Raw genomic sequence first — 20,564 nt, 5'->3', positions numbered from 1 at the left:
CACCGAAGAGTGGGGCTGTGTGACCACTGCTGTGCGAGCCGCAGTCTCGGCTTACCTGTCGGGTTCTTGGGTGTCAAGGCACAACTCCAGCTGCTGGCCCGCAAGCCCAGATGGCCCAGGGGGTGTGGAGGTACACGGGGCTGTGAGGTTAGGCAGGCAGAGCCTGGCCAGGTGTTCTGGGAGTGGACACCTGACTTCATCAGTTCTCTTTTCATATTTCTTACAGAAGTTATTATTATTTGTTCCCTTATTGATAGAACTGATACACAATAAATCACACATATTTAAAGTGTATAACTTGCACACTTTCTATATAAATGTTTATGGTTATGGACATACGTGGTGGCTCAGATGGTAAAGAATTACCTGGTGGCTCAGATGGTAAAGAAACTGTCTGTACTGCAGGAGACCCAGGTTCTATCCCTGGGTTGGAAAGATCCCCTGGAGGAGAAAATGGCAACCCACTCCAGTATTCTGGAGAATTCCATGGACAGAGAGGAGCTTGGTGAGTTATAGTCCATGTGGTTGCAAAGAGTTGGACACGGCTGAGTGACTGACACACACATAGACATAGATATACATAGGTATCTTTACTTGAAGTACTGGGGAGAATCAGTGGATTCATAAAATGCTTTGTGTACAGGGCATTCTTGCAGGATATACACCAATCACATTCATTTGGGGTAAGACAAACAAGAGGAGGAAGGGCTACTGAGATACACTTCCAGCTATCAATCCTTGAGCGATCAGAGGTGGGACCAGTTGCAAATATAACCCAAGTTCACCAAATGGCCAGGTAAGTGTCTCTAAAAAATGAACAGGTATTTATCCAGTCTAGGAGGTGAAAACAATACTTTACACTGGTGTAGTCTTTTATGGCTTCCTGAGTGGCTCAGCAGTAAAGCAGCCTGCAATGCTGGAGACACGGATCCAATCCCTGGGTTGGAAAGATCCCCTGGAGAAGGAAATGGCAACTCAGTATTCTTGCTTGGGAAATCCCATGGACAGAGGAGCCTGGCAGGCTACAGTCCATGGTGTTGCAAAGAGTCAGACATGACTTAGTGACTGAACAAGTCTTTTTATAATTTTTGAAGTGTTATACTACCAGAATTTCACTGGGGAGAGACAACATATCTAGATTGTTATTATGGTTACTACTAATCATCATCTACCAGGTCTTCTCCTTAGAAGTCGTTCGATGGCTCAATGGGAGAAGGTAGAAGGGATTCATATCACTGGAGGGCTGTGGCCATTTCAAAGATCTGCAATCCCATTGGAAAAGCCTTCGAAGGATTGACCATATGGCTTTCTACTGTTAACACTGCATCTACCTGCAGTGTTAATTTCAACCCTCCGTTTTCCAGACCATGCCTCCTGCAAATGCAGACTGTTGCCAACAGAATGAAAATGGAGAAAATACTTTGTGTTTAATCAGTGTTGGCCAAGGAATGGGTGGAGGGAGAGCAGGGGTTCAGAAACGTTTGAAAATGAGGAGAGAGCTGGTACATGGAGGAAAGTCAAGCCATTTATGATGTGCTTAGAACCAGAATTGTTGGCACCATATGTTTACTGGTCCCCCAGGATCTGCATGGGCTGGGAGGTACTTCCACTCCCAGTCTCCCCTTCTGCCAACTGGCATTCTAGCTGACTTAGCAGTTCTTGAGAACTTCACCTCTGATCTTCCTTGGAATGTTTCAGTTCTATATTCAAAAATGGGATGAGGAAGAAATTTCTAAAAGCAAGGGTGTGGCTAGTTGTGGAGGCAGAAGTTCCATTTGGAAGGAGCATCTGGAAAAGCAGTCCCCCCCCCACCCAAGTATGTGTCAGAGAGCTGGGTGGTCAGCAATGCCAAGACAGGGCGAGGCCGGGAGTTCCATGTCTTCCCAGAAATGGGCCTGGTAGGAAGGTCAGCCCTGTCATCATCAAACTGCTTCTGACCAGAGAACACATACTACCCTGTACTTTTCAGTCCTCCATCCTGAGAATTCGGGAGAGCACCAAAGAAAGGCCCAGGGCTCCTTGGTGATGCCTGTGCTTTGCAGCTAGCCCTGTGGAGCACACAGTAGGGATGCCCTGCGGGAGTCATCTCTTCTGCACAGCCTGGTTTGGTTCCAGGATGTCTCCAAGGATTTTGAAATGGAAAAGAAGTGACATCCTCCCTGTAGTGTCAGCTGGCCGTGGCCAGCGGCGGGTGGGGGGGAGGGGGACCTTGAACTCTCTGGTTTCAGTGTGGTGACCTAGGATGTCAGTCTGGCTGCAATTTCTTGCTGACTGCTCGCAATTATCTGACATCTGGAAGAGACCTGTGAGGCTTTCCCAATCATCTTCTGCCTTCACTTCCTTAAAGGCGTGGCTACGTTTTATTTTGTCAATAGACAACACATGTTCATAATACAAATTCCAAAAACACTGAAAGGGAAAGCCATGGACATTCTTCCTTCTTCTTCTGCCCCACCACTAGTTTGTCCACTGACTTTCAAAGGAAGAGAAAGGGTTTCTACAGAGCAGTAGGAATCTGACAAGAACAACCTCTTCCCAGCAGAACCCAAGCTGTGATACCTTTAAGAAAAAAAAAAAAAATCCACTAAGAAAGCGTAACTGATCGGCTTTGCCTACCAGGCTCTCCAAACCCAAAGTGTGTGAATCTGAATGTCTGTCAGTAGAGAGCCCTCAGGGAACTGGGAAGAGTGACTGACAGTAAAGAACCTTGTTTTCTCGTCCAGGTTTACCTACAGATTGAGTGAGAACATGAACACTTTACCACCTAGACACTTCAAAAATTGCTAAATATGTTTTGCTATAAAAGCCAGTCATAATCTACCAAAAGATTATCTTCAAAGATTTTATGGTAGCACTTAGAATTGCAAAATTTATACATGGAAAATATTTCATTTATTACCAACTTGAGGAACATGGTGTTGTATATGAGTGAGGTCTCTATATAACTGAGGTTTGGTATTTAAGTATGCATTTTATTTTCTAACACTACTGTTATTCCAAGTGTTTTAAAAATCCTTCTCTCGTAATTTCCTTCAAGTCAATTTAGGACAAGTGTTATTTTTTATGTCACTTTTTATAAAGGTATGTTTCATTCTCAGTAAACAGATCACCTTTGACACAAGTTACCAATTTCATGAAGACTTGGGGTAGTCATAATAAACAGACATTGTTTTCCTGGGTTTTTGGCTTCAGTAATGTTTTTAGGGACTATCATGGTATGCAGGGCAGCTTGGCCTATAACTGTTCTGCTTTTATTAATGGTACTTCTCCCCCATTTCATGGTCTGTGCTTCTTGTGTCTTCCTTTGTCCTGAGTGTGTCCTATATGTGGGATTCCTGATAACTTCTTCTTTGAGTTGAAAGGTTGACCTTACTAGGGGTCTGGTCTCTATCTCTAGATGTTACAGACATTCCTGCAGGAGATTATGACTTAGCAACCATGGTGTTCATGGTGTTTAGTTAGGGCTATGGGGATGTCTGTAAAGAGGCTCAGCAACACTGAAGCAGCGTGCCATGGAACAGTCTGTTTCAGCTTTGGAAAATAATAACAATGGAAAGAAATTGCTCAATAACTGATTCCATGAGGGAACATGGAGATTGTTAGCCAGTCAATATTGATTCTAAAATTCAGGTTCATTGTAAACATGCTGAAAACAAAGGCTAAAATGCCAGCACTCTGCAGCAAAAGCAAACACTTATCCATGCAATAAGATTTGTTGGGGAAGCAGTCTGCCCTTGTCAGCGGGCGAGCATGCGTTTATTGAGCAAGAGTTGTGTCTGTCACTGGTGCAGGGAGGTGGGGGTAAGTGGGACTGTGGGTGGATGTTTCCACCACTAGCTGCCCCTTCCTGAGCCTGGCTCAATCCTCATGAGAGGTCAGTGTCAGCGGAGTTGATGGGACCTTGGCTACCCATATGATCAGATTATAGTAACATCTATCACTCTCTGAATGCTTACTGTGTTTCAACACTTTGTACACATTTCTCAGTGGATCCTTACAACAATCTTATGAGATCTGTTATTAACTCTAACTTACAGATGAGGAAACTGAGACCCAGAGGAATTAATATATAAGATCAAAGTCATATAGCTAGTAAATTTGTCCAACTGCAGAGTCTGTTCCCCTAACTCATGGTGCTTTGCTGGCTCTGATAAGTGCTCTGCATTAAGTCAAGAAGAGGAGCCAAATGCTAATCCTCTGGCCCCTGACAGCAAGGAGTTGGGCATTCCAGTTCAGTTTAGTCACTCAGTCATGTCTGACTCTTTGCGACCCCATGGACTGCAACATACCAGGCCTCCCTGTCTATCACCAACTCCTGGAGTCTACTCAAACTCATGCACACTGAGTCGGTGATACCATCCAACCATCTCATCCACTGTCGTCCCCTTCTCTTCCTGCCTTCAATCTTTCCCAACATCAGGGTCTTTTCAAATGAGTCAGCTCTTCGCATCAGGTGGCCAAAGTATTGGAGTTTCAGCTTTAGCATCAGTCCTTCCAATGAATATTCAGGACTGATTTCCTTTAGGATGGACTGGTTGGATCTCCTTGCAGTCCAAGGGACTCTCAAGAGTCTTCTCCAACACCACAGTTCAAAAGCATCTCTTCTTTGGCGCTCAACTTTCTTTATAGTCCAACTCTCACATCCATACATGACTACTGGACAAACCACAGCCTTGACTAGATGGACCTTTGTTGGCAAAGTAATGCCTGCTTTTTAATATGCATGTTAGCTTGATCATAGCTTTTCTTCCAAGGAGCAAGCGTCTTTTAATTTGATGGCTGTGATCTGCAGTGATTTTGGAGCCCCCCAAAATAAAGTCTGCCACTGTTTCCACTGTTTCTCCATCTATTTGCCATGAAGTGATGGAACCGGATGCCCCAGAGCCTCCTAGATCTGTCCTCAGTTCCTTCTCGCCCTACTCTAGTCTTAGGACAGAATCTACAGGCACCTTTGTAATCGTAATCCCTGAAACCTAAGGTAACTATTGTGCCTCCACATATGATAGACCCTTCCTCTGAAGTACTTGGTTATAGGAGGGAATTAGAGAACTGGTTAACCGAGGTTTATGCTCATGTGGTTTTTCCCAAGTGGGGCAGTGCTATCATCTGATGACCACGTTCCTACATTATTGAACAAGTATCTAAAAGAAAGGGCCTTGAGAGGTGAATGTGAGAGCTTAAACCTGACATCACAGAGTCCTGTGCTGACAGAGGTGCCTTTTTGCAGTTCTGTTGTATGCATTAGCACATTGAATCCACACAGACTAAGGACAGGAGGTGGCTCTTACTTAGAAATCTGAAGATCCTGAGACTCCATAGTGCTAACTCATCTACCTGTATGTGAGAAGAGAGAAGAGATGAGCTCCAAAGTATCTGCTCTCTGTAATCCTGAATAGTGAAAAGCATTTCCCCAAAATAGCTTCTAAGTAGAGCCCAGTTATGTCACTAGAGGAAAACTGATCTTCTTGCATGAGAGTGAAGGCATGATTTTATTCACATTGGCAAATATTAACCCAGTCCCACTCTATTCTGGATTCTCTTAAACAGAAAAGATCTAACATCTGGCTACTGTTCTTGGGGAGTCTGTGTCTGTTGGGGACTTGGACTGAGGGTAGATAGGAAGAAGAGCAAGGAGTAGTCATTTGCGCCAGCCTGGCATTTGCATTGAAACTGGGTGACCAGCTATCTCTGTTTGCCTGGAAGTGAGGGGTTTCCCCGGAGAAGGGACATTCAGTGCCTTCTCCAGAAAAGACCAGAAAAAGACCTGGACAAGCCAGAATGAACTGGTTACTCTAGAAGTTGCTAAACCTCCTTGTGCCTCAGTTTCCTTATCTGCAAAATGGAGATGATAACACCAGATTTCAGGTGATATAAGAGAAAATTGAATGTGATAAGGTTTGTCAAGTTTGTGACACATGGGGGTATCAGTATATGAATACTTGGAGACAAGGAGGAACGGGAGTCCCCCAGAGCTGTGGAACCTTCAGGAAAGGACAAAGCCAGCATGAGCCAACGTGAACTGGAGAAAACTGTGGAGACAAGTGTGCTCCAGAGGTGACTTAAAGAGTCAGTGAGACTTGGTCTAAAATTGTGCAAGCAGATTTGATTGTCTTGAAATAAAATACAGATGATTCTAGAAATAACTTCTTCCTTGCTTTAAGCCACTTGTGTGTTTCGAGATTTAGCTACTGCTCTGCTATGATTCTCCACCCCTTCTGTCTCCTGACCCCTACCTGTCTGCTCTTTTCCTGGGGATTTGCTTCTGGTGTGCCATAGGCCGAATCCGTACCACCCCCTTCACCCCAAACACCTGCTCATTAACTGGCCACCAGCCCCCTCCCCATGAGAGGTGTCTGGTGAGCCAGGATTAGGGAAACTTAAGCTCAGAGAGGTTAAGTGACTTGCCAAGAATCACCCAGCAGATCAATTTTGAATTTGGAAACAGGAACCAGATGTCGGCACCTTGCTCTGTGCTTACTTTGGAAGGTGGAGTGTGGGGCCTTGGAGGCCCCGACAGAAAAACTGAGCTCCTCTGGGAGAGACCAAGAGACCAAGAATTCCAAAGCCAGCCCGTAATTTATGATCAGGAGTTCCCTCTAAGTGTGTCTTATGGGAAGGCATTCTCATAAAAATTCAGCTTTGAGGATATTCCCTGAGTTTGGAAATCTTTACCTATGAAGGGAATTTCTGACTGTCATTTAGGAAAAGATGCCACAATGCATGAACCTAGTGAATTAAGGATCTGGCACAAGCTGTATCAAGTATCAAGTATAATGAGCTTTCCATCTCCAGTCACACACTCAGTGCTTCTCAATTCAGCCAGAATTGGCAAGAGTCAGGCTGGTTATTAAAGCCAAACCTGGAAAAGGCAATTAAGCGCTCCCGGGGTTAAAAGGTTGACTCCAGTGGAAACACAAATCATAAATTTTACTCACAGATATTCCTGTTACTCAGAGGCTCCAGCTCTTAAACAGCAGTGCCTGAGGAGGAGGGATCCTTGCTGGGGGCAGGGTGATAAAAGGCAGGGATGCCGGCCTGCTGGGTCTGGTTCTCTGTCCGGCTGCAGCGGGAGGGGGGAGTATGAGCAAGTTGGGTCTCTAGGAAGCTCAGCGGTGTTCCAGTAGCTTCCCTGGAGGTGCAGAACACTGTTCAGGTGCCTTGTGTGTGCTACTTGGGCATTTAGAAACAGGCTGACCAACCACCCTGCTTTACCCAGGACTGAGGGGCACTCTGGACAGAGAATTTTGGTCAATGCTAAAACTGGAAAAAAACAGATAAACTTGGTGACCAAATTGCTCACCTTGTAAATGATGCTGATCTTCTCTCAAGAGTACTTGATGTTGTTGTTTCGTGGATAAGTCATGTCCGACTCTCTGTGACCTCATGGACTGAAACACACCAGGCTCCTGTGTCCTTTGCTATGTCCTGGAGTTTGCTCAAATTCATGTCCATTGAGTCAATGATGCTATCTAACCATCTCATCCTCTGCCACCCTCTTCTTTTGCTTTCAGTCTTTCCCAGCATCAGGGTCTTTACAAATGAGTCAGCTCTTCGCATCAGGTGGCCAAAGTATTAGAGCTTCAGCTTCAGCAGCAGTCCTTGCAATGAATATTCAAGGTTGATTTCCTTTAGGATTGACTGGTTTGATCTCCTTGCTCTTCAAGGGACTCTCAAGAGTCTTCTCCAACACCACAGTTCAAAAGCATCAATTCTTCAGCACTCAGTTTTCTTTATGGTCCGATTCTCACATCCATAAATGACTGCTAGAAAATCCATAGCTTTGACTATACAGACCTTTGTCAGCAAAGTGATGTCTCTGCTTTTTAGTATTCTGTATAGGTTTGTCATAGCTTTTCTTGCAAGGAGCAAGTGTCTTTTAGTTTTGTGGCTGCAGTCACCGTCCCATGTGGTTTTGGAGCCCAAGAAAATAAAATCCATCACTGCTTCCACTTTTTCCCCTTCTATTTGCTGTGAAGTGATGGGACCAGATGCCATGATCTGTTTTTTGAATATTAAGTTTTAAGCCAGCTTTTTTTTCACTCTCCTCATTCACCCTCATCAATAGATTCTTTAGTTCATTTTCATTTTCTGCCATTAGAGTGGTATCATCTGCATATCTGAGGTTGATATTTCTCCCAGAAATCTTGATTTGAGCTTGTAATTCATCTAGCTTGGCATTTTCTGCCCAACTATTTTGCAAAATGATAAAACCAAAGATATTGGATGTAGATTTCATACCTCTACCTCAAGGGCAATCAAATGGGAATCACTGAGTTCCCACCACCAGAGGTGCTGTGAAGGTTAGCTGAGAGTAGGCAGGTGAGCTCTGGGCAGAGGGCAGGGGGCTGGACAAGATTTCCATCCAGCTGTAGAGTCTGTGTATTACCTGCCATCCTCCTCAGTGTGACTGTTTTAGCAACCCAGAGGGCTCAGAAGATCCCTGCGTCCTACCCAAGACCTACTCACATGGTGTTATTCAAGCTAATGTATCTTTTGAAAAGAGACGGACAGTAACTCATATTAGTTATTTGTCCAGAAGTGAGTCCCACTTAAGAGCAGCCAACAAGGAGAGCCAGTGCTCCATGAAGAGTGACATGCACTGGCCTGAGAATGGTTTTGTGGTTTTCTGATTAAACCTGTTTTGGATAGTCTGTCAAGCAGGTAGAGAAATAGGCAATCTCAGATGGGTTTATAAAGGAGGTTTTTTAGTGTTTTAGTGTCTATCCTACTGTGTCCTTTCAGAGGGTTATTTGCATGAAAAAGTGCCCCAGAGGAGAAGCTATGGGGAAAGAGCCACTGCCACCAGCCACCTCTGAGAGCAGAGAGGAGCCAGCCCTGTCTGCCCGTTTTAATTTCCTTGGAAAAAGTGACATAGCAGAGTATCTTAGTCCAAATTTGCATGCAATGCAGTCACTCACGGAGATGCTATCTCTGCTAATAATCTGGCAATTAAAATGGAATGTGACTGCTAATTAAACCTGCCACTCAACTCAGAGATGCATATTTGTTTTCCAGTGGAGCTAGATCTGATCTGGCCTGTCTTCAAGATTTGGATTAGAATGGAAGACCCAAAGCAGAGAGTTCCTCTATATACCTTTACATTGTCTTCTTTTGAAAATAAACCTTAATGCGAGCTAAGATCAAATTAGAAGCTCAAACCAAGTAAGTCACCTTAAGTTTTAGAAGTGTACATCTTTGGCATGTTTTCATTGGTTCCTTCTTTTAATGTACTATTTCCTCATTTGATTTGTGAGTAGATCTTTAATAATTTGAAATGTTCATAGTTTGTTTAATGTTAAAGTTTCTTTAAATTTCTATTTGATTAAAATCCATACCATTTAGCTGGGTATATTGGCAAGGATCAGAAGGCTGTATAGTCTACTTTGGAGAATGCCTGCCCATGAGGATTCTGGGCTATTTTAGTTACCATATAACTAGGGAATTTTGAGTCAAGTCAAGGAAAGAAACAGATGAGGCCCAGATGGTGCTGCAGACATCTCCTTGGTAGGGACTCTCCTGTGAGCCCCACATGGACAGGAACTGATTGGAACATTGGGACTAGTTGTGCCAGGTGACGCAGCAGCTTCAAAATGCTCAGCTACAAAGCATGCAGTTGTATGCTCAGTCTCTTTCTGACATCTCTAAACTTGCTGACCTGTGACCGTGTCTGCATATAAAGGGCGTGTGTACCCCCCACATGGGGCTTCCCAGGGGGCACAGTGGTAAAAAGTCTGCCTGCCAGTGCAGGAGATGCAAGAGAAGTGGGTTCAGTCCATGGGTCAGGAAGAGCCCCTAGAAGAGGAAATACCCACTGCAATATTTTCTCCTGGAGAATCCTATGGACAGAGGAGCCTGGTGGGCTACAGTCCATGGGGTCATAAAGAGTCCGGCATGACTGGGCACAGGCACATGTACCTCCACAGCCTTCTGCTATGCTCGGGGCAGACATCTATAATCTAGCGCTTCACTGTTTCCTCTTGAACCAAAGCATGGTCTGAAGCCCTGTTTGTACCATTCTCAAAGCAGCCACTGTCGGTTGAGTGGAATGGAGACTCCAGTGAGACACTGCCACCACCCCGGCTGTGTGGCACCCATGGAGCGCCTGCTGGGTGAGACAGGAGAGGGCTGGGAGAACAGGAAGCCAGGGCTGTTGGGGTGCAACTCCATTCATAGCCTGAGGGAGGCCAGCAGCGTCCCCCTCCCCCGTGCCTTGCTCCAACTCGGGGTGTAGAGTACATATAAGGAGATAGCCTCCTCAGCACCCAGATAAGCCCCCTGGATCCTTTGTCCCACAGGCTTCTGGGGCTTCTGGGGCCAGTGGGATGGAACATTCTGGAGAAAGAGCATTTCTTCTCCAAATGCTTTAGGAGATGTGCTTGAAAGGCCATGAGGAGGGTGTGACTGCTGAGCTCCAGGCCACCCGCTCACCTTGGCAGCCCTGCAGGGTGTCTGTTCTTGGGCAGAGCATCCCACAGGAAGCCAGGCAGCCACAACAGCGGGCAGGACCGTGGGGGGCCAGAGCGGAGACAGAAAGAGACTTTGAAGGAGACTCTTGGCTCCTGGATGAAACGCACCGGTCCCCTGGGCAGTCGGTGTGCTGCATTCACTCCTTTTTATTGAACCACCAGCTACACAGATGTGTCCGCCCACACAGACATTCAGAGGCCCAGTCCTAGCCTTGGACTCCATGGAGGGAGGGCTGCAGAGGGTCAAACAAAATTCACCTTGAGGTATATGAAGATGAAACCAGCTCCCCAGTTAGGACACTACATAGATATTTAGGGATGTGACACGGCTCCTAGAAATGGCTGCAGACAATAATATTAAAATGAGCATTCTATCAACTCCCTGCTTTGACTTTTGCTCTCTAAAAATTCATTATCCACCTGGAAGCTTCCCTGGTGGCTCAGATGGTAAAGAATCTGCCTGCAATATAGGAGACCCGGGTTCAATCTCTGGGTCAAGATCCCATGGAGAAGGGAATTGCTATCTATTCCAGTATTCTTGCCTGGAGAATCCCATGGACAGAGGAACCTGGCGGGCTACGTGCATAGCGTCTCAAAGAGTCGGACACGACTGAGTGGATAACACTTTCATTGGCAGCCAGAATGGCTGACCGTGGACCCCCCACCTCCCACTCACCCTTCAGCCTCCACACTTGCAGCTTCTTGCTTCTCAAGAGCTAGCTGGTGCCTCTGCCTGGACCTCTCCTCCCCGGTACTCTCAGGGCCGGCTGCTTTTTGTCACTCATGGGCTAGCTCAGTGGTCCCCTCCACAGAGAGGCGTCCCTGAGCCCCCAGTCCACGTTGGAAACCTTCCTTCCTGCTCTCCTTCTTCCCAGCACTCATCACTCTTTGAACCTGTCATGTTTAACAACTTTTTTCTTGCTTATTGTCATTTTCTCTCTGAGAATAAAAGATCTCTGAGAGCAAGACCTGGCACCCAGCACAGACTGTGTTCGCAATAAGAATTCAACAGGCAAAGAACCTTTGCTAAGTCTCCTAGGAGCAAACAGTTACTTTTTCCCTGGGTTCTCCCAGTTGGCTTTGCAGGGTGCTGGGCTGGAGTGAAGCAGCCTGGCCTTCCTGAAGCCGGTGTGCAGGAGCCCGGGTGACTTCTTTCCCTTCAGGCCTTGCCGGATTCTCACAGAGAGCTGCCTTCCACCGCAGGGGCCTCTGTCTGGCCGGCCCCACACCCCGGGGCAGCTGTGCTGGCATCTTCCTCCCGATGCCTGTCCGGGAGGCGGCTATGTTTCCTCTTGGAGCCTGGCCGCAGGACAGACGCCCTGGGAGCCTCTCTCTGAATCCAGCCACATGTTTTTGCTCCCGCCCCAACCTTCTTCCCAGAACATGGCCTTTGGGTTTAGAAGTAAACAAATTCCCAGCAGCTCTGGGACACAAGGGAGGTTGGCCTTAGTCTTTGGGGAAGAGAGAAAATTCTGAAGACTTAACAAGAGTAGAATCTCTCCCTTCTTAATGGAGATGGCTGATCCTAACCCAGGAGGAAACAAATCTTGGCTCTCTAACCTGCTGTGACTTGAAGCAAATCTAGAGAAGAGCTGCATGGATGAGAGCCCTGTGTCCCCTGCAAGGGTGACCTTGCTGAGCCTCAGTTACAACACCATAAAATGGGTGGGTGTAACAGTGGTATCGCTGCCCAAGGGCAATTCTGAAGAGCAAAGAATCCAGTGCATGCCTGGAAAGTGCCTGGCATAAGCTCAGTGTGGAAATATCTGGGAATGCCATGGAGCAGTAGGGGAATACAGACTAGCAAGGCCACTAGGTCGGGAGCAGACTGATTTGGCTCACAGGAGATTAGTCAAAGATGAGTGGGGCAGAGTGTCCTTTCCACTCCTGCTGAGGACAAGGTATGGCCATGCGTGCATGTGTGCTAAGTCGCTTCAGTTGTGTCCGACTCTTTGTGATCCCATGGACTATAGCCCGCCAGGCTCCTCTGTCCATGGGATTCTCCAGGCAAGAATACTGGAGTGGGTTGCCACACCCTCCTCCAGGGGATCATCTCGACCCAGGGATCGAACCCATGTCTCTTATGTCAGAATTCTGCCTTGGCAGGCATGTTCCTTACCACTAGCACCACCTGGGAAGCCCAAGGTAGGGCCTTGAGTCACGCCAAATTTGGTGATGCTGTCAGGATGTACAGGAGCTCTGAGTGAGGAGGATCTGATTCTTACTTTTCTTGGATCGCCTGTTCCAAATTCTGTGCTAGGTATAGAGTAGGCAAAGAGAGAGATGTGGTTGGCAGTGAATTCCAGGACAGGGATGCTCAGTGAATACTGAATGAATGAATGAATGAATGAATGAATACTCTCCCCAGCCTCCTGTGCTATTGCCTCTCAGCCCCTCCACCTGCATGCCAATTCAAACCCAAGCTGTGGAACAAGGGCAGGCCTTGGGGTACCTCTGGGAGCAGCAGGTTTTCACACAGAAGGAAACCCATCTGGGGAATGTCTGCCACACCATCCTGTTTTGACCTTTGGAGTGGCAGTCCCCTGCACACCTGTGGGAGATCTCCAGGTTCACTCAGAGCTGGCCTGGGCCTTCCATACTGGAGAACAGCTGTAAACAGCCCTTCCTGCCTCCAGGCAGTCATTGTGCTGAGGGGTGTGGGGCTGGTCCCAGTGTGTAGTGGACTTCCCCCCAGCCCCCGAGCCAGCATGGGAGAAGCCACTGTGTCCTGCAAGAGCAGATGGCACTGGGACATGTGGGGATGAGGGACTAGACAGTTAAGAGTCTCATCTCCCAGTGGTGACCTCAAGAAGAAAGAAAAATAATGGAAAGATGATTGGAAGCCATCTTTAATTTTTTTTTTTTTTTTGAAAGGAAAAAGAAGCAGAATTCCTAAGCATGTAAAAAGCACTATTTAAATTTCTTGTCTGTAGCATATACTCAAACCTATAATTATGGCTTTGGAAAAAAAAAAGGATAATTATGAAAATTTCTGGGCTCATTAAAGACACACAATTGACATTCAAAATTATTTGAGTTAGAAATGATGCTGAAATGAGTCTCTTTTAAGGAGACCCAGAGGAAAAGAGCTTTGCTTTTTTTAAAACTCGAAGTTCTGGGTTAACCCTGAGTGTCACAGGTTGCCTCAGGTAATGCTTCACTCCTTGAGAAGGAGGCGACACACAGGCTGCCCTCTCTGCAGTGCTGACTCAGCTTGGCCTCTAAGGGCCAGGCTTCTTGGGCTTGGTGGGTCGTGATTTTAGGTGAATGCCCACAAAGAGTGGTCATCTAGAGCCCAACCAGCTGCGTATTTTGCTGAAGTACCTGCCCTGCCCCAGGCTGCTCAGGAGACCAAGGAGCAATCAGAAGCCCCGATCTATTGGTTTCCTCAGGATATAACATGATTCTGGAGTCAGACTGATCAGACTCAAATCCCTGTACCATCGCTCACCAGCTGTGTGACCTTGGCACATCCCTTCCTTTCTTTGAAGAAGTTTCATCAGTACAGTATGGGCAGCTGGAAAACCTCCTTTGCCAGAGCCTGGACCCTGCCTTTCCTTGAGTCCTAGCTGCACCCCCTCATCCCATATGCCAGCACCATGATAAGACTGTCCGGTCTGACATAATGGAAGGGTAGACCAGATGTATGAGCCAGCAGAGCCAGCAGGGCACTGAGGTTATGGCAGCACTGCTATCTAAGAATACCCCAGTAGCTTTCTCCCATGGCCCAGTGAAGGCCAGCCCTGGTGTATCCTTGAAGTGATCAGACCCATCTCATAGGCCCTAACTGCCAGGGGACTTTCCAGGAGCAGGCTCTCAAAGGCAGGGCTGTAGGTGTTTGTTCCTAAGAGCACAACCTTTGAGGTCCTTTCCTCCTTGCTACATGAGGAACCCATGCTTTCATGACCTCCCATTGCCCCTGATCCAGGCTCCCACATCACTCTGCCCTTGTACCTGCTTCCCTAACTGTCTAGGCTGTGCTGGGAGGTATGGAGGGCTCTGCTGCTTGGGGGTCTTGCCATCTTCGGGAGTGTCTGTATCCAGCCGTGAGGAACTTTCTAAAGCATGCCGTGTTCCTAGTTGTCGGTGCAGGGAGGCTTCTGAGAGCCACCTTAATGAGGCGGGGCTCACCTGGTGTCCTAAGTGCCATCTCCTGGTGCTCATACTGGGTACCTAGGCTTCAGCCTGCCCCGGGTCCCAGGGCCACTGTAAGGTCATGCTGCGGTTATTTGAGTTAGTAATTGGAAGCTCAGTGCCCCCTGGGTGAACATGGGGAAGTCAACATAGCTGTTTATCTGACTGGTGGTTCATAGCCAGCCATGTGTGGCCTGTGGTCAGTCAGCCATGACTTTATTAAAGGCTTTTTCTTAGAACTGATATTATCAATATCTTTTCCACCTGTGGCTTACATCTGATCTTCTAAAGAATCTGAGAATTTCCTTAGTGTTTATGGCTGTAGTCAATACTACAATTTTAAAAAATGACAATTTGAGATGGATCATAAACCTAACTGTAAAACCTAGAATAAAAAATCTTCTAGAAAAGAAAAAGAGGAGATTATCTTCACAGCCTTGGAGTAAGCAAAGATTTTTTAGACAAGATACAAAAAGTACTAACCATACAGGGAAAGAATAATGAATTAGTTGTCAAAACTAAGTTTCTGTGTTTTCATCTTCAAAAGACACCATTAAGGAAATGGAGATAGGTAAGCCACAGAAGGGAAAATATATGAAATACACATAGCTGATAAAGGAATTATATTTAGAATGTCAAGAACTTCCACAGAGCAAAACAGAAAGACAAGCCAATTTTAAAAATGAGAACAGAAATTTACAAATTAAGACATGCAAATGGCCACTAAACACATGAAAAGATAGTCAACATCATTAGTCATCAGGAAAATCTAAATTAAAATCACATTGAGATATTATATCTCACCTAATACAGTGGTTAAAATTTCAAAAGGGCTGATTACTCCAAATGCTAGTGAGGGTATGGAGCAAATGGACCGCTCATGCCATACTGGTGAGAATCTAAAATGAGACAGTCCCTTTGGTAAATGATTTAGCAGTTTCCTATAAACATAAATGTATGTCTGTTAGCATAACTGTCACCATCTTGAGCCTGTTTGCTTCCTCCTGTCCTTCCACTGATCCTACCCAGGACTGTATTGTGCAGTAAATCTCTTCTCTGTCATTGAAGACTTTGTGGTTAATAGATATTGTTTAGCAATCATTGGGTCTAGGTGGCCTCTCTGCTCTGTTAGTCACCAAACAACGATGAAGACCTTCCCTGACATTCCCAGTGCCCACGAGGCTACTTACCCATTCATAAATCCTGACATAAGAATGTACTTACTGTTTTCAGGTACAGACCTCCATACCCTAGGTTAACTATAAAGTTGTCCTAATGGCCCCTTGGCAGTGTGGAATACCTCTGCGAATACTTCCGGATTGTTTCTGCCTGGTCCCACCCTGTGGGCACACTACCCTATAGTAAGTAACCTGATCTATACACTGTATGGAACTGTCTGCCTTGTTTTTTGGTCTCAAGATACGTTCTTAGTTCTGTGGACAATTTTCATTCCCTCCACCCTCCAACAATATATCTATTCTATGACCAGTGATTTCACTCCTATTTACTCAAGAGAAATGAAAACATATTTGTACAAGAAATATATTTTATGATATTATATCATAATATGATAATTATGATAGACTTATTTATAAGGGAGAAGGAAATGGCAACCCACTCCAGTATTCTTGCCTGGAGAATCCCATGGACGGAGGAGCCTGGTGGGCTACAGTCCATGGGGTTGCAAAGAGTCGGACATGACTGAGCAGACTTATTTATAATAGCCCTGAATTGGAAACAAACCAAATGTTCATCAGTAGAAGAATAGATTTTTTTCACAAGTGATACATTCATACAATGGAATGTATGCATGCCTGCTCAGTTGATGCAGTCCTGTCCAACTCTTTACAACCCCATGGACTGTAGCGCGCCAGGCTTCTCTGTCTATGGGATTATCCCAGCAAGAATACTGGAATGAATAGCCATTTTCTCCTCCAGGGCATACAATGGAATACTATGCGCCAATGTTATTGTTGCTGTTCAGTTGCTAAGTTGTGTCTGATTCTTTGTGACCCTGTGGACTGCAGCATGCCAGACTTCCCTGTCCTTCATTATCTCCTGGAGCAGGCTAAAACTCATGTCCATTGAGTCAGTGATACCACCAACCTTCTCATCCTCTCTTTCCCCCTTCTCCTGCTGCCCTCAATCTTTCTCAGCATTAAAGTCTTTTCCAGTGAGTCAGTTCTTTGCATCAGGTGGCCAAAGTATTGGAGCTTCAGCTTCAGCATCAGTCCTTCCAATGAATATTCAGGATGCACCCCCCCCTCCAAAAAAAACAACAGCAAAATGCTGACACCTACAACGATACGGATGAGCTTCAAAAACATTATCCTCAACAACAACAACAGCAAAAAACAGATACAGAAAAATGAGTCCAGGGAACATACTGTATGCTTCCCTTTATATGGAGTACTAGAATAGACAAAGCTCATCTACAATGATGGAAATCAGAAAACAGTTGCCTCTGTGAGCAGGGAGACAGAGATCAACTAGAAAGGGTTATGAGGGAACTTTCAGGGGTGATTGGAAATGCTTCATGTCTAGACCTTGACTCAGATGATAGCTAGGCAGATTTATACAGTATCTATATAGGTTTATATTGTCAAAACTCAATCAAGTGGAATACTTAAGATCTATGTATTTTATACAAAATTTTATATGGTTTATGTCTCAATTAAAAAATATCAAGAACCCACATTTATTGAACATATACTCTGTGCAGGATTGTGACAGACCACCTCTTCATGGACTCATCAGTGATCACAACTACCTGGAGAGGTAGGACCCATCACGGGCAACCTTCTTATCCGTAAGGTTGCAGAGCTCATTAAGTGGGAGAAAAAAGTGAAAAGCGAAAGTGTTAGTCACTCAGTCATGTCCGACTCTTTGCAACCCCATGGACTGTAGCCCACCAGGCTCCTACTCTGTCCATGGAATTCTCTAGGCAAGAATACTGGAGTGGGTAGCCATTCCCTTTTCCAGGGGATCTCATCAACCCAAGGATGGAACCCAGGAATCTGCACTGCATACAGATTCTTTAACATCCAAGCCACTAGGGAAACAGAACCTAAATTCCCTGGTCTGAGGACTTATTCACCCTGATTGTCTCTTATTTTGTTATCTCTGAACCTCCATTAACATTTTTCACATGACTTATAGAAAATGGTGTTGGACTAAAAATGTGAATTTCAGGCCTTGTCAATTATTGAGTGAACTTGTGCTAAACATCAGGCACTGTGCTGGGGCTGAGGAGAAGCCCTGAACCAGAGGGGTGCCAGCTCAGAAGTCACAGTCTGGAGAGGTCCCTGCAGGCCAGCATCTGGTCCTTCTGGGTGTTTGCTGGCCCAACTCCTCTGCACAGATGGCTTGTGGGTCCAGCCTTAGGGTTTCTTTCCTGTTGCCTCTCAAGGCTCTGCCCTGGTTCCAGAGGGGACTCTGGTTGGAAATTCTTCCCTTGATGTGCAGGTGCCCTATTATCTTCACAGGCACTGTCTGCAGAAGTAGGTCAAAGCACAGGCACCCTGTCAGAGAGAGAGAGAAGGGAATTCTTAAGTCCCTTTGGGCTCTGTGTGCACACCCTGGGCTCCCCGTCTTGGGGGCTCTGCAGGACTCTCTGCCAGCAGCAACGCAGTGGATGCCACTGTGCACATGGGGACCAGGCCTCCCCTTGCTCTCGGTTTCTAAACCCAGGTTGGGTGCAGGTTGAGACATTCTGCCCCCCATAAATCACAAGGGAGCTGGGGCCTTAGGGAGCTCACTTTCCTGCCTTGCAATCGACAGGCAGCACTGCTGGGTCCTGTCATGCCTACAGGTCTGGTGATGAGCCCCCTTCCCTGCCATCTGCGTGGAGTCATCTGGAGACCCGCAGCTCTCCCCATTCACAGTGTGCTCCCAGCTGCCAGCCCTGCAGCAGTGGCGGTGATGCCCACCTGCCTCAGAATTCGGACCATCGGCCCCTCAAGATGCCCTAATGACCTATCCCCTGCTGCCTCCCCCGGTCCGCTCTGCCCAGGCTGTGTGCCATCTTGTTCTCCCTGCACCCATCACTGGCAGTCAGAAGCTTCAGCACACAGCTAAGGATGACTTTACTGGGGATCACAGGCTGAGTTTAGCACTTTCTCATCTTATGAGACTTTTTTCTAATAATTGCCTCTGATATCCTCCCTGGGACCACAGTAAGCCGAATAGCCTGAGGGGGCGACTTGGTAGCCTTCTGGAGACAGTATTTGAGGAGCATAACCCCTACCACCATCGTGCCTTGAGCCCTATGTGCATATCAAAGCTCTTTGCTGTGCATTTTGTCACTCAGTCCTCATGTCATGTTGTAAGGGACACTTGTGTATCACTCCCACATTTAGAGGAGAAAATGCACCCCAAACTTTTAGTAGCTTGGTTCATGTCCCATGGTGGTGTCTGAGCTGACTGATGGTGGTTCAGAAAGACAGCGCTGACTCCCTGTTCTCTGAGCAGAACCTCACAGAGTCGAGATCTGGGCATTCCTCACACACATGTGTTATCATGAACAGATATACTGTATGGGGTGTTTCCTGGGATGCACCCAAAACGGGGCCCGGCATGATCAAGACCCGGACCCTGCCAGCTCATCTTCCACACAGAAACCAGGGTGACTGTTTTCTTCCAAAAAACTAATCTGACCATGTCACTCTCCTGCTTATTTATCTCTTTAACCATCACAACCGTCCTATGAGATGGATGTTAGGACTTTGACATGCAGGTGAGAAAGATAAGTCTGAAGATACCACCTTTACTAACTTGCCTCCAGCACTGTGCTATTGTTCAGTCGCTAAGTCACATCCAACTCTTTGCGACCTCATGGACTGCAGCACAGCAGGCTTCCCTGTCCTTTAGTATCTCCTAGAGTTTGCTTAAATTCATGTCATTGAGTTGATGATGCCATCCAAACACTCATCCTCTGTTGCCCTCTTCTCCTCCTGTCAGTCTTTCACAGCATCAGGCTCTTTTCCAATAAGTCAGCTCTTCTCATCCTGTGGCCAAAGTATTGGAGCTTCAGCCTCATCCTTCCAGTGAACTTTCAGGGTTGATTTCCTTTAGGATTTACTTGTTGATCTCCTTGCTGTCCAAGGGACTGTCAAGAGTCTTCTTCAGCACCACAGTTCAAAAGCATCAATTCTTCAGCACTCAGCCTTCTTTATGGTCCAACTCTCATATCCATACATGACTACTGGAAAAACCATAGCTTTGACTAGACAGATTTTTGTTAGCAAAGTGATGTAACTGATTTTTAATATGCTGTCTAGGTTCGTCATAGCTTTTCTTCCAAGGAGCAAGCATCTTTAAATTTGATGGCTGCAGTCACTGTCTGCAGTGATTTTGGAGCCCAAGAAAATAAAATCTGTCACTGTTTCAATTGTTTCCTTATCTATTTGCCATAAGGTGATGGGACCAGTTGCCATGATTTTAGTGAGAGATCAGTTTTTGTTGTGTTAAGTCATCCAGTTTGTAACTTTGGTTTGCAGCTCTAGGAAACCAACAGAGGATCTTATTCTTAGAGTGGGGAGAATCTGGGTCATGCCTACAGGTACTGTCTTCTCTCCTGGAGATTTTAGTGCCCATCTGCATATGAAAGAGTCTAAGAAACCTCAAAGCCAGGAAACGTGTCATCAGCATTTTTAAATCTATTATTTAAATCTATTATTTCCCAAACAAACTTGATCTTGGGATGCCTTTCTCACAAAACACCTTTTAGCTGGTGTGAAGGTGGGGCTCCAAGGAGCATACTTTGAGAAATACTATTAAATGTCGAACAGGTCTCCTTTCTGGCTACATGCAGGGAAAAATGCCTTCTTGATCAAACCTGCCTGTGCTTTTTCATCACTCCTGACAGCCCTTCACCACACTCATCAGCACTGGAAAAAAAAACCCTCAAGAAATTTAATTACTATAGAAATGGCTATGAAAATGCCATTCACAGTGAGCAATGAA

The 20,564-nt window shown here is 46.0% G+C and overlaps 1 protein-coding gene across 1 annotated transcript in view; it reads left to right on the top strand.

The window, feature by feature from the left end:
• The first annotated feature begins 754 nt into the window (after positions 1-754).
• The window catches only part of LOC122439213, a 62,755-nt gene continuing 42,945 nt past the window's right edge, over positions 755-20,564 (top strand). Inside the window, exon 1 of the mRNA XM_043464301.1 lies at positions 755-796. The gene's annotated coding sequence lies outside the window, so the exon portion shown is untranslated. The remainder of the gene's footprint in view (positions 797-20,564) is intronic.

Source organism: Cervus canadensis, chromosome 4, assembly GCF_019320065.1.
Source record: "Cervus canadensis isolate Bull #8, Minnesota chromosome 4, ASM1932006v1, whole genome shotgun sequence".
NCBI classification, from domain to species: domain Eukaryota; kingdom Metazoa; phylum Chordata; class Mammalia; order Artiodactyla; family Cervidae; genus Cervus; species Cervus canadensis.
The sequence above is the reverse complement of the archived record's forward strand: the minus strand, read 5'-3'. Positions and strand labels throughout refer to the sequence as shown.